A 16205-nucleotide genomic window follows, 5' to 3' on the forward strand; every position below is an offset into this window, starting at 1 on the left:
CTGAACTACCGAAATGTATCGAGTGATCAGAGGAGGACGCAGACACGAGCGGGGAGCGCAGGCAGAGAAAGCAGATAAAAGGCGGCTTTCAGAGGAAATCTCCTCCTCCCACGCCGCTTATCGGTCAGTGTGCACGAAAACAAGGAAAAAAACAGAAAAAGAGGTAAAGGAATAATTGGTGTCCGGGGTATACGCATCGCAAAGTTATGGAGATGCCCGAGACCATTCACCTTGTCCGGCTCACACGGCTGCGGGCGGCTGCAGCGGATGCGGACAAACCGCGGATGACACCGATAATTACCTGAATAACATACAGGGCAACCACCTGCAGCCGTGAGAGAAGGACCCCAACATGGGGGGCCGCAACCTACGATACACCGCAACCTGCAGCTGTGCGAGCAGGACCCCTACATGGGGGGCCGCAAACTCCGATACACCGCAACGTGCAGCTGTGCAAGCAGGACCTCGGCATGGGGGGCTGCAACCTCTGATACACCGCAACCTACAGCTGTGCGAGCAGGATCCCGACACGGGGGGCCACAACCTCCGCAACCTGCAGCTGTGCGAGCAGGACCCTGACACGGGGGGCCGCAACCTCCAATACACTGCAACCTACAGCTGTGCAAGCAGGACCCCGACACGGGGGGCCACAACCTCCGATACACCGCAACCTACAGCTGTGCAAGCAGGACCCCAACAGGGGGGGGCCACAACCTCCGCAACCTGCAGCTGTGCGAGCAGAACCCTGACACGGGGGCCGCAACCTTCGATACACCGCAACCTGCAGCTGTGCGAGCAGGACCCGGACACAGGAGGGCCGCAACCTCCAATACACTGCAACCTAATGCTGTGCAAGAAGGACCCCGACACGGGGGGCCGCAACTTCTGATACACCGCAACCTGCAGCTGTGCGAGAAGGACCCCGACACGGGATGACGCAACCTCCGATACACCGCAACCTACAGCTGTGCGAGAAGGACCCACAGCTGTAGGTTGCGGTGTATCGGAGGTTGCGTCATCCCGTGTCTGGGTCCTTCTCGCACAGCTGCAGGTTGCGGTGTATCAGAAGTTGCCCTGACACGGGGGCCGCAACTTTTGATACACCGCAACCTGCAGCTGTGCGAGAAGGACCCCAGCACGGGGGGCCGCAACCACTGATACACCGCAACCTGCAGCTGTGCGAGAAGGACCCCAGCACGGGGGGCCGCAACCACTGATACACCGCAACCTGCAGCTGTGCGAGAAGGACCCCAGCACGGGGGGCCGCAACCTCTGATACACCGCAACCTGCAGCTGTGCGAGCAGGACCCCGACACGGGGGGGGCGAATCCTCCGATACACCGCAACCTGCAGCTGTGCAAGCAGGACCCCAGCACGAAGGGCCACAACCTCCAATACACCGCAACCTGCAGCTGTGCGAGCAGGACCCCAACACGGGGGGGCGCAACCTCTGATACACCGCAACCTACAGCTGTGCGAGCAGGACCCCGACGCAGGAGGCCGCAACCTCCAATATACCGCAACCTGCAGCTGTGCGAGCAGGACCCCAACACGGGGGGCCGCAACCTCCAACATACCGCAACCTACAACTGTGTGAGCAGGACCTCGATACGGTAGGCCTCAACCTACAGCTATGCCAGCAGGACCCCGACACAGGGGGGCCGCAACCTCCGATACACCGCAACCTGCAGCTTTGCGAGAAAGACCCTGACACGGGGGCTACAACCTCTGATACACCGCAACCTACAGCTGTGCGAGAAGGACTCCGACACGGGGGGCCGCAACATCTGATGCACCGCAACCTACAGCTGTGCGAGCAGGACCCTGACACGGGGGCCACAACCTCTGACACACCGCAACCTGCATCTGTGCAAGCAGGAGTCCGGCGCGGGGGGCCGCATCCTCCGATACACTGCAACCTGCAGCTGTGCAAGCAGGACCCCGACACAGGGGGCCGCATCCTCCGATACACCACAACCTGCAGCTGTGCGAGCAGGACCCTGACACGGGGGGCCGCAACCTCCGATACACTGCAACCTGCAGCTGTGCGAGAAGGACCCCAGCACGGGGGGCCGCATCCTCCAATACACTGCAACTTGCAGCTGTGCGAACAGGACCCCAGCACGGGGGGCCACAATCTCCGATACACTGCAACCGGCAGCTGTGCGAGCAGGACCACAGCATGGGGGATACGCAACCTACGATACACTGCAAAAAGCCCCCACTGTATCACAGGAACCATGGAGTACTCACATTTAGAAAGGGGAAGAGGGGCAAGAAAACTACAAATCTTAACATCCCCACCCTCAAATAGGGAGAGTAGTGGGAATGATGGTGGTGATAGTGTCGAGTGTTAATAGAGAGAATAATATCCCTGTGTAACTGTGGTGTTACACACAGGGCCGCCATCAGGGCTGGACAACCATGACTGGTGTACGGGACCCGGCAAAGAGGGGGGCACAGGGTAATTACTTAGCTTTATTGAGCCCCGGCCGGGCCCCCCTCTTCACCAGGCCCCAGTTACAGCCGCAGCAGAGAGGCCCGGCCGTGTCACTTCAGCCACTGCACACACGGCTAAATTGCATGTGAAGCCCTTCTATAGCATGGCATGCAAATTAGCCATGTGGCCGTAAGCATAGTCAGTGGAGCAAAACAGGTCGCCGGCGCGTCATCCCATGGCCCAGTGTGATGATGTCATCACTCTGCAACCTCATCACACTGCTGCTGCAGGCAACGCGGAGATGTCGAGGACGCGGCATCCGGCGAGGAAAGGTAGGCACTCCGTGAGCTGAAGATCGCCGGGGGTGGGGGTCCCACCATTCCCAGTCCCTGCCTTGCTTCAGCTGAAATGCATTGCCACTCAGAGAGGACGCCGTGCGACGAGGGAGCCAGGGAGGGTGACTAAAATGTTTTTTTTTTCTTTTTGTGGCAGACAAATATATGAGAGACCCAGGAAGGGGACATATACAAGAAGGAGGACATATATACCAGGAAGGGGACAAAAACCAGGATGGGGACTGTGACAGCATGGACTCTGTCAGTGCCTCTTGTTGACTCATGTACTTTCCTTAGCCAGTGAAGGTCAGATACCCAGACAAATCAATTATGTGAACCTCCATTTGTATTGCTAGATGTGATGTGGCTGGGCTGTCTCTCCCTTCTCACTGCCAGAGATCATTACTACTAGGGATATTTTGTATACGGCTTGAAATCTAGCCAATAAGAGACCAGTCTTATCCACCAATCGTGAAGACCCCAATGGTCTGAATGGAGAGCTCAGGGGTATAAGAAGGAGGTCTGTTGATTGCCCGGCTAGACTCTTGCTACATGCTACCAATCTAGGACCTGCGGATCCGATTGGCAAGCCATAACCGAACCTGGATTATAATACTACATGGACTTCAGCATCGAATGCAAGGATTCGGCTGAGATATCAAGGACTACCTAAGGAAGGAATCCAGCTTGGGACAATTCAGTCACCTGTTACAGACTTTGCAGACCTCAGACAGCTTCCTAAATCCTGCGTTATTCCATTCTCGGTGGGTGCCTGATGAAAGCGGGGTGCTGCTGGATTGGAGTAAGTAGCCCTGGAAGCTCTGAGGCATGGACATTCTAATCCCTGGTGAGCAGCGGAAGGGGGAGACTCTGTTGCCGGTTACATTTTGTGGTTTTGCTGGTTATGTGCCAAATGCCTTTAATTGTTTGGGGATCCAATAAAGTCTTAATATTGTGGTTCCCTCACCCTGTGTTGTCTGAGTAGTGTTCCACCCATGGTTAAGGAGGCCGGCGTTCAGTTGGGATGAGCCCTGAGCCACGCTGTCTTTCTAAAGGCGGCCGGATCAGTGGACAAGAGCACCCACTGACCCCCGTGTCTCCACAAGAGAGCACCCACTGACCCCGTGTCACCACAGGAGAGCACGCACTGACCCCCGTGTCTCCACAGGAGAGCACCCACTGACCCCCGTGTCTCCACAGGAGAGCACCCACTGACCCCCGTGTCTCCACAAGAGACCACTCACTGACCCCCGTGTCTCCACAGGAGAGCACCCACTGACCCCCGTGTCTCCACAGGAGAGCACCCACTGACCCCCGTGTCTCCACAGGAGAGCACCCACTGACCCCTGTGTCTCCACAGGAGAGCACCCACTGACCCCCGTGTCTCCACAGGAGAGCGCCCTCTGACCCCCGTGTCTCCACAGGAGAGAGCTCACTGACCCCCGTGTCACCGCAGGAGAGCACCCACTGACCCCCGTGTCTCCACAGGAGAACGCCCACTGACCCCCGTGTCTCCACAGGAGAACGCCCACTGACCCCCGTGTCTCCACAGGATAGCACCCACTGACCCCCATGTCTCCACAAGAGAGCTCCCACTGACCCCCGTGTCTCCACAAGAGAGCTCCCACTGATCCCCGTGTCTCCACCGGAGAGCACGCACTGACCCCCGTGTCTCCACAGGAGAGCACCCACTGACCCCCGTGTCTCCACAGGAGAGCACCCACTGACCCCCGTGTCTCCACAATTGGTGGCAGCAGTGGGATTCATATGTTCCGAGTATGTCTGATATCTGTCGCTTCTGTGATGGACAAAGCTGCTCCCCCAGTGATACATCTTTTACCGCCATCTCCCTTTTGGAGTCCTCTAATAGGTCTGGGATCTGGTCCAACTCTGGGTCATCTACCTCTGGACAGCAAACTGCTAAATTGGTGACCTCTCGTTCCTCATAAGCTTTTAGCCTGTTGATGTGGTAGGTACGCTCACGAACACCAGGGACACGGTGTAGTCAGTCCCAGTCCCTGCCTTGCTTCAGCTGAAATGCATCGCCCTTCAGAGAGGACGCCGTGCGACGTGGGAGCTAGGGTGGGTGAGTAAAATGTTTTTTTTTTTCTTTTTGTGGCAGAAAAATATATGAGGAGAGGCCCAGGAAGGGGACATATACAAGAAGGAGGACATATATACCAGGAAGGGGACAAAAACCAGCATGGGGACATATATACTACAATGTGCCCAGAAGGGGGATATATATACACAACAGGAGGGGACCTGGAAGGGGACATATATAGAAGAAGGAGGACATATATGCCAGGAAAGGGACAAAAACCAGGATGGGGACATTATACCAGAATCTGTCCAGGAGGGGAATATATATATATACCAGGAGGGGCTGTGGAAGGGGACATATATACAAGAAGGAAAACGTATATATACCAGGAAGGGGACAAAAACTAGAATGGGGACATGTATACCAGAATGTGCCCAAGGGGGGGGGGATATACAGTATATACACCAGGAAGGGCCCTGGAAGGGGACATATACAAGAAGGAGGACTTATATACCATGAAGGAGACAAAAACCAAGATGAGGACATATATACCAGAATGTGCCCAGGAGGGAATATACATACCAGGAGGGGCCCAGGGTGGGATATATATACCAGCAGGTGACATCTACTACATTATCTGTACTCAGAGATATTACTGTTATCTGTGGTGTTACATAGGACTGCAGGTGGCATCTACTGCATTATCTGTACTCAGAGCTATCACTGTGCTATCTGTGGTGTTACATAGGACTGCAGGTAACATCTGCTACATTATCTGTGGTGTTACATAGGACTGCAGTTGACATCTACTACATTATCTGTACTCAGAGATATCACTGTGTTATCTGTGGTGTTACACAGGACTGCAGGTGACATCTACTACATTATCTGTAGTCCGAGATATCACTGTGTTATCTGTGGTGTTACATAGGACTGCAGGAGACATCTACTACATTATCTGTAGTCCGAGATATCACTGTGTTATCTGTGGTGTTACATAGGACTGCAGGTGACATCTACTACATTATCTGTACTCAGAGATATCACTGTGTTATCTGTGGTGTTACATAGGACTGCAGGTGACATCTACTACATTATCTGTACTCAGAGATATCACTGTGTTATCTGTGGTGTTACATAGGACTGCAGGAGACATCTCCTCCGTTACCTGTGTTCTTACATAGGACTTCTGGCATTGCCCGCCTCTGGCAGGTTAGGTTGCGGTCACGGTTGGGGTGCGTGTTGGCACTGCTGCTTTGTGTCCGCGCTCCTGGCAGGAGATGAATGGCTGTCTCATCTGTCACTGACCATCCCTCTCAGATGCTTTTCTCTTCTTCTTCAGGTCACAGCAGCACAGAGGCTTTCTGCAGTTGACAGCTGACAAATTGGTGCAGCACTGGGCTAATTCCCATACACGGGCCACGCACGGAGGAGCCATGACAGCTCATCTAACAATGGAGGGTCCCATCACTTAACCTGTGCACTGACGAGCGAGGGGGTTCTCATAAAGCAGAGGCACTGACACACTGCGACGCACGGCATGCTGCGATGTACAACATTAGGTGACGGTTACCCCTGATTTGTGCTCCACACTTCTTTTCTCACCACTCATGTTACTGTCCCTTTAAGCGATCCGCTGTTCTGCAATTTTTATAATTCAGACCCCCCCGGTTTGTCAGATCTCTGCTTCCAATAACAATCCCCGTATTCTCCATGTATTTCACACAGCTGAGGGTTTGTTACAATTGTATCCGGCCTAATGAGTCCTCTGTGAATTAAACAAATCTATGTCCGGGCCTGGTCTCCAGACGGATCGCTCTTACCTGCGCTGATACATTGTAACAAGCACCTCAGCTGTGCCGCTACATTATCCCCAATTTGGAAAAAGGCGTCCCTCCTGTAACTCTTCCTGTCGCCCCTTTATCCACACTCCATGCAGTTGTTTCTTAGTTACTTTTGAGACTGCAGCATAGAGCGCCTTGTGAAAGTATTCAGCCCCTTGAATTTTTCAACCTTTTCCCACATTTCAGGCTTGAAACATAAAGATAAAATGTTAATGTTCTGGTGAAGAATCAACAACAAGTGACACAATTGTGAAGAGGAAGGAAATTTATTGCTTATTTTAAACTTTTATAAAAAATAAATAACTGAAAATTGTGGCGTGCAATATTATTCATCCCCTTTACTTTCAGTGCAGAAACTCCCTCCAGAAGGTGATTGAGGATCTCTGAATGATGCAATGTTGTCCTAAATGACTGATGATGATAAATATAAGCCCCTGTGTGTAATCAAGTCTCTGTATAAATGCCCCTGCTCTGTGATATCTCAGGGGTCTGTGTAAAGCGCAGAGAGCATCATGAAGACCAAGGAACACAACAGGCAGGTCCATGATACTGTTGTGGAGAAGTTTAAAGCCGGATTTGGTTACGGAAAGATTTCCACAACTTTACACATCCCAAGAAGCCCTGTGCAAGCGATCATATTGTAATGGAAGGAGCATCATACCCCTGCAAATCTACCAAGACCCGGCCGTCCATCCAAACTGTCATCTCACACAAGGAGAAGACTGATCAGAGATGCAGCCAAGAGGCCCATGATCCCTCTGGATGATCTGCAGAGATCTACAGCTGAGGTGGGAGAGTCTGTCCATAGCACAACAATCAGTCTACACTGCACAAATCTGGCCTTTATGGAAGAGTGGCAAGAAGAAAGCCATTTCTCAAGATATCCATAAAAAGTGTCATTTAAAGTTTGCCACAAGCCACCTGGAGACCCCAAACATGTGGAAGAAGGGGCTCTGCTCAGATGAAACCAAAGTCACACTATTTGGGCACAATGCCAAACGATATGTTTGGCGTAAAAGCAACACAGCTCATCACCCGGAACACACCATCCCCACTGTCAAACATGGTGGTGGCAGCATCATGGTTTGGGCCTGCTTTTCTTCAGCAGGGACAGGGAAGATGGGTAAAATTGATGGGAAGATGGATGGAGCCAAATACAGGACCATTCTTGAAGAAAACCTGTTGGATTCTGCAAAAGACCTGAGACTGGGACGGAGATTTGTCTTCCAACAAGACAATGATCCCAAACATAAAGCAAAATCTACAATGGAATGGTTCACACATAACCGTATCCAGGTGTTAGAATGGCAAAGTCACAGTCCAGACCTGAACCCAATCGAGAATCTGTGGAAAGAGCTGAAAACTGCTGTTCACAAACGCCTCCATCCAACCGCACTCAGCTCCAGCTGTTTACACAGGAAGAATGGGCGAGAATTTCACCTCTCCATGTGCAAAACTGATAGACACATACCCCAAGAGACTGCAGCTGTAATCACAGCAAAAGGGGGCGCTACAAAGTATTCACTTACAGGGGGTGAATAATATTGCACGACCCAAGTTTCCGTTATTTATTTTTTAAAAAAGTTAAAAATAAGCAATAAATTTCCTTCCTCTTCACAATTGTGTCACTTGTTGTTGATTCTTCACCAGAACATTCACATTTTATCTTTATGTTTGAAGCCTGAAATGTGGGAAAAGGGTGAAAAATTCAAGGGGCTGAATACTTTTGCAAGGCACTGTATAATCGTTCCCCGACTTCCAGGGACTCCACCTCCTTTATTATAAAGCATAGTGTAGCAGTATTATCGAGGCTTTGTACGATGGTATGATTTATATTTAAGCATAGTTTGGCGGTATTATCCAGGCTTTGTACGACGGTATGAATTATATTTAAGCACAGTATGGTGGTATTATCGAGGCTTTGTACGACAGTATGATTTATATTTAAGCATAGTATGGCAGTATTATCAAGGCTTTGTATTACGGTATGATTTCTACTTAAGCATAGAGCGGTGGTATTATCAAGGCTTTGTACGACGGTATGATTTATATTGAAGCATAGTGTGGTGGTATTATCGAGGCTTTGTACAATGGTATGATTTATATTTAAGCATAGTATGGCGGTATTATCAAGGCTTTGTACGACGGTATGATTTATATTTAAGCAGAGGGTGGCGGTATTATCGAGGCTTTGTATTACGGTATGATTTCTATTTAAGCATAGAGCGGTGGTATTATCAAGGCTTTGTACGACGGTATGATTTATATTTAAGCATAGTGTGGCGGTATTATCGAGGCTTTGTACGACAGTATGATTTATATTTAAGCATAGTATGGCGGTATTATCGAGGCTTTGTCCGACGGTATGATTTATATTTAAGCATAGTGCGGCGGTATTATCAAGGCTTTGTACAGTGTGATTTGGGGACGGTATAACAGTATTATATAAGCACTTTATGATGGTATTTTGCGCTGAATGATTTAGCTTTGTGCACTGTATAGAGGCATTATTTATGAATGCTATGCTATATGGAGACTGTAAAAGAATTTTTGTTTAAGGACTGAATGACGGTATTGTTTAGGAGATGTATGTTGTTAGTTGTTTAATGGTATTGTATGGGCACTGGATGACAGTATTATTATGTGCACTACATACAGGTATATTGGCATGGTATAGAGGGATTATGTTGGCAGTATTATTATTTAGGCATTGCATAGCGGTATTGAATGGGAAATATATGTCAGTGTTATATAAGACCAATGTCAGAATATTATTTGGTTACTGTATGGTGGTAATATTCGGGCACTATATGGCAGTGTTGAGTGTTAACATAAGTGCATAGGTATCTGGGGTGCGGCAGCACTATATCACTTGTGTCCCAGGTCCACGTTTGCTCCCTCCACGGCATCAGTGGCCGCTATATTTCCTGTCTGCAGAGTCCCCGGTGCACCGCGGCTTCCTGCATTTTAGTTTCGTGCCGCTTTGTTTGTTGATAATTTTTGTGACATTTCCCAAACTCTCAGGCAAATTGAAACTCTGCAGTGAAATATTAATAAGAGGACGAATCCCCAACTTCTGCCGCGTCTAATCCGGGCTCCGGCGGCTCCGGCACAGCGGGGCTGACGAGCAGGATGAGGCCTCCGGGCAATTCCAGGCAGAAACAAAACGTGGACGGATCCTGCGCCTCCGATGCCTTCGGCTGCTTTCACACTACGTTTTTTTAACATGCGTCATGAACGTTTTTTGCTGTAAAAGTGGATCCTGTTTTTACAAAGAAAAACGCATGCAAACGCATGTGTTATTTTGCAGGATCCTGCCACTTGAAGTTTATGGGCGGGCATTGAAGTCATGTGATCGAGAGTGAGGGGAACTGAACGTGATAGACTGGGAGCCGGCATCTGACAGCTGCAGACGCTGGTAACCAAGGTAAACATCGGGTAACTAAGCAAAGTGCTTTGCTTGGATACCCGATATTTATCTTGGTTACGAGCATCCGTAGATGCTAGGAGCCAGGCTGCCTGCTCCCTGGACACGTAACCAAGGTAAACATTGGGTAACTAAGCGAAGTGCTTTGCTTGGATACCCGATATTTACCTTGGTTACGAGTGTCCATAGCTGCTAGGAGCCGGGCTGCCTGCTCCCTGCACACGTAACCAAGGTAAACATCGGGTAACTAAGCGAAGCGCTTTGCTTGGTTACCCGATACTTACCTTGGTTACGAGCGTCCGCCGCTCTCAGGCGGGGAAGAGAGAGGGAGGGGGAGAGAAGGAGGGGGAGAGAGAGACTGATCACGCTAGGCTGGTTTCTGGGCATGCTCAGTAGAGCAAGCAGGATCCTGTCTATCAGCATGCCAGCGTTCACATGCGTTTGCGTGCAGTATAGTCAGGATCCAGTGGCAAACAGTATTTGGACGCAGCTCAAAAACGCTACAAGTAGCATTTTTGAAAAAAGTTAAAAAACTGCAAGTTGCTGGATCCTCACTATAACGCACGCAAACGCAGGTGAACGCATGTTGACGTGAGTCCATTGCAAATGCATTGAAATGAAAACGCATTTGCACTGGATCCGTTATTGCGTTAAAAAAACGTTCATGATGCATGTTAAAAAATCGTAGTGTGAACGCCGCACCTCAACTCTGCACCTTCCCCTTCATGGATCCCTCGCAACCATCCGACTGCTATAAGGAGATGATGGAGATTATGGGAGTTATGCGTTTCTGTCGAGGGATGAAGGAGGGAGATTAATGCTATACACGGGATTAGTGCACGTCTGGAGGAGTGCGGCCATGTTACTCCGCAGCACTCGGAGGGTGGACACGTACTTAAAGGGAAGCTCCATTCATCCTATAAGGGGTGACGTACCCCCAAGAGGAGGCTCCGGCATTGGAGAACAGCCACAGCTATACACTGGCACAATCCAGCCACTGGCCGTGGACACGCCACTGAATCCTGCCACGTTACGACCAAACATCTGTGGGAGCAAACATAGGTACTCCCCTGTACACAACAATCCTGGGGCTCTTCTTATAACTCTGCCTTGTTCTGCTCCCAGGTTATTCCCCCCTAAAATTTAGGAATAACTGACAATTGGGTGTTACCTTCCCCCTTACACTGTCAGCTGATTGTTCAGTGTCTGCAGGGACACGCCCCCTTGTCAATCTCTTTATAAATTGCTAGGAGGAATAACAGAGGAACGGCACAATGCAGAGAAGATGCTCCAAAACTGTCACTTCATGACGATGACACTGAGAGGAGACGCCTGCGCCGCGCAGAGGTGATCTCCGAACAACACTGCTCATTCCCTCCACGGCCGCCTTTATGTGATCGCTGCCACGAGGGACAACGACAAAACGAGAGCCGAGCACAAGAGTCACAAAAACTCCACTACTGCTGTGCACACAGTGCGGTTTTATCGCTTTTTTCATGCGGTTTTTAGAGCAATTTTGTTACAAAAACTACAAGCAAATCCCGATGGAGCAAAGTCAATGAGAATCCTGCGTGTCGTGGTCACGTTCAGTATTTCCTCTGTGCAGATTTGCTGCAGAAAATAATCTGCCGCTGTCAATAGTTTCAGAATTTTTGCCTGTGATTTTCACCCACTGAATTCCATTGAAAAACGCTCAGAAATGCGGCAAAAACAAATCACCTGTGTCTGCACTGCGGTTTCCTGCCAAGAGATGCTGAAATGGGGCGGAAATTTCCACAACCAAATACTCAATGTGTGCACAACTCCTAATAGTTACATTGTGTCTACACTGTAACAGTATCGGTGGCGCTGTCTACCAGCCGCACTGTCTACCCGCCGCGCCGTCTACCCGCCGCACCGTCTACCCGCCGCACCGTCTACCCGCCGCACCGTCTACCCGCCGCACCGTCTACCCGCCGCACCGTCTACCAGCCGCACCGCCTACCAGCCGCACCGCCTACCAGCCGCACCGCCTACCAGCCGCACTCCTCCTCCCTCTAGACTCCTCTACCCTCCTCCCTCTTCGAAACTCCTCTGTCCTCCTCCCTCTTCCAGACTCCTCTGTCCTCTTGCCTCTCCCAGACTGCTCTGTCCTCCTCTCTCCAGACTCTTCTACCCTCCTCCTCCCTTCAGACTTCTCAGTCCTCCTCCCTCCAGACCCCTGTTCTCCTCCCTCCAAACTCTTCTGTCGCCCTCCCTCTTCTAGACACCTTTGTCCTCCTCCTTCTTCCAGACACTTCTGTCCTCCTCCTTCTTCCAGACGCCTCTGTCCTCCTCCTTCATCCAGACACCTCTGTCATCCTGCCTCCAGACTCCTCTGTCATCCTGTCTCCAGACTCCTCTGTCATCCTGTCTCCAGACTCCTCTGTCATCCTGTCTCCAGACTCCTCTGTCATCCTGTCTCCAGACTCCTCTGTCATCCTGTCTCCAGACTCCTCTGTCATCCTGTCTCCAGACTCCTCTGTCATCCTGCCTCCAGACTCCTCTGTCATCCTGCCTCCAGACTCCTCTGTCATCCTGCCTCCAGACTCCTCTGTCATCCTGCCTCCAGACTCCTCTGTCATCCTGCCTCCAGACTCCTCTGTCATCCTGCCTCCAGACTCCTCTGTCATCCTGCCTCCAGACTCCTCTGTCATCCTGCCTCCAGACTCCTCTGTCATCCTGCCTCCAGACTCCTCTGTCATCCTCTCTCCAGACTCCTCTGTCATCCTCTCTCCAGACTCCTCTGTCATCCTCACTCCAGACTCCTCTGTCATCCTCACTCCAGACTCCTCTGTCATCCTCTCTCCAGACTCCTCTGTCATCCTGTCTCCAGACTCCTCTGTCATCCTGCCTCCAGACTCCTCTGTCATCCTGTCTCCAGACTCCTCTGTCATCCTGCCTCCAGACTCCTCTGTCATCCTGTCTCCAGACTCCTCTGTCATCCTGCCTCCAGACTCCTCTGTCATCCTGCCTCCAGACTCCTCTGTCATCCTGCCTCCAGACTCCTCTGTCATCCTGCCTCCAGACTCCTGTCATCCTGCCTCCAGACTCCTCTGTCATCCTGCCTCCAGACTCTTTTATCCTCTTCCTCTCTCCAGGTTCCTCTGTCCTTCTCCCTCCTCGCTCCTCTCTCCAGGCTCCTCCGTCCTCTTCTCTCCCGTCTTCCTCCTCCCTCCAGACTACTCTGTCCTCCTTTCTAGACTCCTCAATCCTCCTCGCTCCAGACTCCTCTATCTTCCTTCAGACTCTTCTGTCCTCCTCCTCCCTGCAGACTCCTTCATCCTCCTCTGTCCTCCTCTTCCCTACAGACTCCTCAATCCAGAGTCTTCCATCCTCCTCCTCCTCCTCCCACCAGACTCCTCAGTCGTCCTCCCCCCTCCAGACTTCTCCATCCTCCTCCCCTCCAGACTCCTCAAGACAGCTGTTCTACATGCTAAGAACAAAAGGGGAGGGTATGGAGATTCACCAAAATCATTAGCTCAGTACCATCACTTTGAAGCATCTACTAGTGTGAACTGAGCACAGCTGAGGGTGCGATACAATGTAACACACAATATGACATAAGTAATGAGAATGTCTGCACAGATCCCGTCCCAACTGACTGATACATTGTAACAATCTGAGAATCACTGGTGAGTGTTTGTGAATGAAGCAGGAATAATGATGTAATTCACTGACAGCAAGCAGGAGAATGACAGAGGACTGAAATATAATAGAAAGCGTCAGAGCTGTTCGCTGTGCGGGGTGCGGAGGCTGCGGGTTTGGAGTTGTCGGGAGGTATCTGACAATCCAGGTCCTCATCATCACTCTGGGATCTGACGGGCCCTGCGCTCCGTGGTTCCATCATCACTCCGGGATCAGACGGGCCCTGCGCTCCGTGGTTCCATCATCACTCCGGGATCAGACGGGCCCTGCGCTCCGTGGTTCCATCATCACTCCGGGATCAGACGGGCCCTGCGCTCCGTGGTTCCATCATCACTCCGGGATCAGACGGGCCCTGCGCTCCGTGGTTCCATCATCACTCCGGGATCAGACGGGCCCTGCGCTCCGTGGTTCCATCATCACTCCGGGATCAGACGGGCCCTGCGCTCCGTGGTTCCATCATCACTCCGGGATCATACGGGCCCTGCGCTCCGTGGCTCCATCATCACTCTAGGATCAGACGGGCCCTGCGCTCCGTGGTTCCATCATCACTCTGGGATCAGACGGGCCCTGCGCTCCGTGGTTCCATCATCACTCCGGGATCAGACGGGCCCTGCGCTCCGTGGTTCCATCATCACTCCGGGATCAGACGGGCCCTGCGCTCCGTGGTTCCATCATCACTCCGGGATCAGACGGGCCCTGCGCTCCATGGCTCCATCATCACTCCGGGATCAGACGGGCCCTGCGCTCCGTGGTTCCATCATCACTCCGGGATCAGACGGGCCCTGCGCTCCGTGGTTCCATCATCACTCCGGGATCAGACGGGCCCTGCGCTCCGTGGCTCCATCATCACTCCGGGATCAGACGGGCCCTGCGCTCCGTGGTCCCTGGGACGGAGCCGGGCAGCAGATTGCGGAAAGTCGCTGCAGACGGGGCATTAAATAAACATGACTTGTAGGATTTGTCCCTTTCTAGTGCGGACGCTGATAGACGCGCCCTCTGGGGCAGAACAATAGTGGGCACCGACTGTACCCGTCTGTAATGGAGCCAATCGCCCTGTCACCGGCAGACACCGCCTGTGGGGCTCCACCGCGCAGGACGCACACACCTCGGCCTACCTCCGACTCTCCGCTCGCACAGATGCCTTCAGCATGCAGAATGTGTTGACGGGGTAAATAATTTAAGAACAAATATACATTTGAAAGAAGACGCCCATTGGAACAGCCGGGACTACACTGCCTCGGGGCGCAGACTCGTTCATTTGCATGCTGAATGCCATTAACTTCTATACGGAGGATGAAGGAACGTACGGTTCAATTACAGGAATCGCAGGCAGAGATGCGGCGCGCGGCGGCTTTGTCTCTGCTGTTAACCCCCAGTCGACCGGTCTTGTTAGACCTGGGGGGCAGATGAAGCGGGGAGCAAAGAGGCTCTAGAATAAAGATGAGCGTTCGCCGGTGATTTCTATCTGCAAGTCATGGGATCCCTGGGAGGCCCCCACCTCCCGGGTATGAATATGCAGCAGGATATGAGGTCCATGGTATAGTGGGGAGGGGGGACAACAAATATAGTAAGGAAAGTGGGGAGCGATCAACTCCAAAAACATTTAGATAGGGGCTCTAGATTGTGAGCCCCAATGGGGACAGTGTTGCCAATGTATGTAAAGCGCTGTGGAATTAATAGCGCTATATAAATGAATAAAATTATTATTATTATTATATATTATTATTGTCATCTGGAGATGGGCTAGTTGCAAGAATGATGGTGTAGCCCCTCAAAATGCAGAGAATGCATCTCCAAGAGGATCCACGCGGACAGGGTCGAAGGTGCTGGCAACTTGTCCCAGAAAATGATGTATTTCTCCCAGAAAACCATTGCAATCACATGTGATTTGTTACACGTTTATTTTCTGTGTGCGTATTGGAACAACACAAAGAATTGGACACAATTTCACACAACTCCAAAAACTGGCAGAACAAAACTGTTGGCACCTTTCCAAAATTAAGGGGTAAACAACTTTGTTTCCTGCATGTGATGCTCGTTCAGACTCAGCTGTGGCAAGTAACAGGTGTGGGCAATATGAAAATCACACCTGAAACTGGATAAAAAGGGGAGAAGTTGCCTCCATCTTTGCATTGTGTGTCTGTGTGTGCTGCACTAAGCCTGGAGGACAGAGAGAGGAGACGAAATCTGTCTGAGGACTTCAGGAAAAAAAAATTGTTCAGAAATGTAAAAAATCTCAAGATAAAGAGTCCAGCTCCAGAGATCTTGATGTTCCTTTGTCCACAGTGCGCAACATAATTAGGAAGTTTATAATCCGTGGCACTGTAGCTAATCTCCCTGGAGGTGGATGACAGGGAAAAATTGATAAAAGGTTGCAAGGCAGGATAGTCCAGATGGGGAATAAGCCACAATCAAGAGCCAAGCTGATGGCTCAGGGGGCATCATTGTT

General features: G+C 51.3%; 1 protein-coding gene across 4 annotated transcripts in view; it reads right to left on the reverse strand.

Moving 5' to 3' along the window:
- The window catches only part of VTI1A (vesicle transport through interaction with t-SNAREs 1A), a 494579-nt gene that overhangs the window by 8246 nt on the left and 470128 nt on the right, over positions 1-16205 (reverse strand). The gene's annotated exons all lie outside the window — the stretch shown is intronic.

The sequence above is a fragment of the Anomaloglossus baeobatrachus genome, chromosome 5 (assembly GCF_048569485.1).
Source record: "Anomaloglossus baeobatrachus isolate aAnoBae1 chromosome 5, aAnoBae1.hap1, whole genome shotgun sequence".
Taxonomy (NCBI): Eukaryota; Metazoa; Chordata; class Amphibia; order Anura; family Aromobatidae; genus Anomaloglossus; species Anomaloglossus baeobatrachus.